We start from the raw sequence: 1,776 nt of genomic DNA on the forward strand, positions 1-1,776 counted from the left end.
GAACGTGTGTCTGACAATCACCTCCGTTCTACATCAGATTGAATGAATATCTCTTAGATTCCTTAATCAGAATCTCCGTGGTATAAGCAAGATTGATGGCGGCATTCATGAGAATCCGAAAAGTCTAAACCTTGTCTGTGGTATTTCGAGTAGGATTCTGGGATTGGATGACTGTGACGAACTTCAAACTCGCGAGTGCTGGGCATAGTGACAGACGCAAAAGGATAGCAAATCCTATTCCGGTACAACTGAGAACCTGCAGATGATTAGCCGTGCGGTGACAGCGCACCTGGACCCTTTTCACTGGAAGGATGGATGGTAGCCATTGACAACGGTGATCCACCTACACACAGCTTGCCATAGGAGGACGTGCATGCGTGAATCAGAAGACAGACGAAAGCAGAGATTCTGAAGACAAAGCATCTCCAAAACTCCAGCATATTCTCCATTACTGCATAACAAGTAACCTTTAATCCATGCTCTCTTGTTTATTCGCAATTCAACTAATAAATATAATTGATTTCCTGACTAAGAATTGCAAGATAACCATAGATTGCTTCAAACCAACAATCTCCGTGTGATTCGATCCTTACTCACGTAAGGTATTACTTGGACGACCCAGTGCACTTGCTGGTTAGTTGTGCGAAATTACATTGTGAAGTAATTTTCGTGCACCAAGATTACATGAAGAGAAGATGGTCTTCAATGTCTTTAAGGCAATGAGTTACCCCAAGGAATCCATAGGAGAATGCATGATGGTGGACACCATAGAACAGATAGTTCAAGGAGTTTTGGAAGAAGAACAATGTGAAGAAACTATTGAGTTAGAGCAGCAAGCATCAAGTGGAGAACTACCACAAGGAACCATGGAGAATTCAATCATGTTGAACCCCAAAGACAGCAAGGAAGTGGAGGCACCAAAAATAGAGCTGAAGACCTTACCACCAAGCTTGAAATATGCATATTTAGGTGACAACGACACTTACACATTGATCATCAATTCAAGCTTGAGTAAGGGGCAAGAAGAGAAGCTTATCCAAGTGCTGATACAAAACAAGGATGCTATAGGTTGGACACTTACAGACTTAAAAGAAATCAATCCTTCAATGTGCATGCATAAGATCTCACTTGAAGAGGATGCTAAGCCCTCAAGACAGCAACAAAGAAGGCTGAACCCAACCATGAATGAAATGGTCCAAAAAGAAGTGTTGAAGTTGTGGAAAGCAGGGGTGATTTACCCCATCTCAGACAGCCCTTGGGTGAGTCCTGTGCAAGTAGTTCCTAAGAAAAGAGGGGTCACTGTTGTGCCAAATGAGAAGAATGAACTGATACCAACAAGAATAGTGACTGGCTGATGCATGTGCATTGACTATAGGATGCTTAATGAAGCCACCAGGAAGGATCACTTCCCTTTACCCTTCATGGATCTGATGCTTCAAAGATTGGCCGGACATGAATACTATTTCTTCCTAGATGGTTATTTGAGTTACAACCAAATAGTTGTAGACCTTAAGGACCAGGAGAAAACTTCATTTACTTGCCCATATGGTGTCTTTGCTTATAGGAGAATGCCCTTTGGATTGTGCAATGCACCTGCAACATTCCAAAGTTGTATGCTCTCCATATTTTCAGACATGATTGAAAGATTCATTGAAGTGTTCATGGATGACTTCTCTGTATTTGGTAACTCATATTCTAACTTCTTACACCACTTAGCCTTGGTGCTAAAGAGATGCCAAGAAACCAATCTTGTTTTAAATTGGGAAAAATGCCACT

This window comes from Arachis ipaensis, chromosome B04, assembly GCF_000816755.2.
Source record: "Arachis ipaensis cultivar K30076 chromosome B04, Araip1.1, whole genome shotgun sequence".
Classification (NCBI taxonomy): domain Eukaryota; kingdom Viridiplantae; phylum Streptophyta; class Magnoliopsida; order Fabales; family Fabaceae; genus Arachis; species Arachis ipaensis.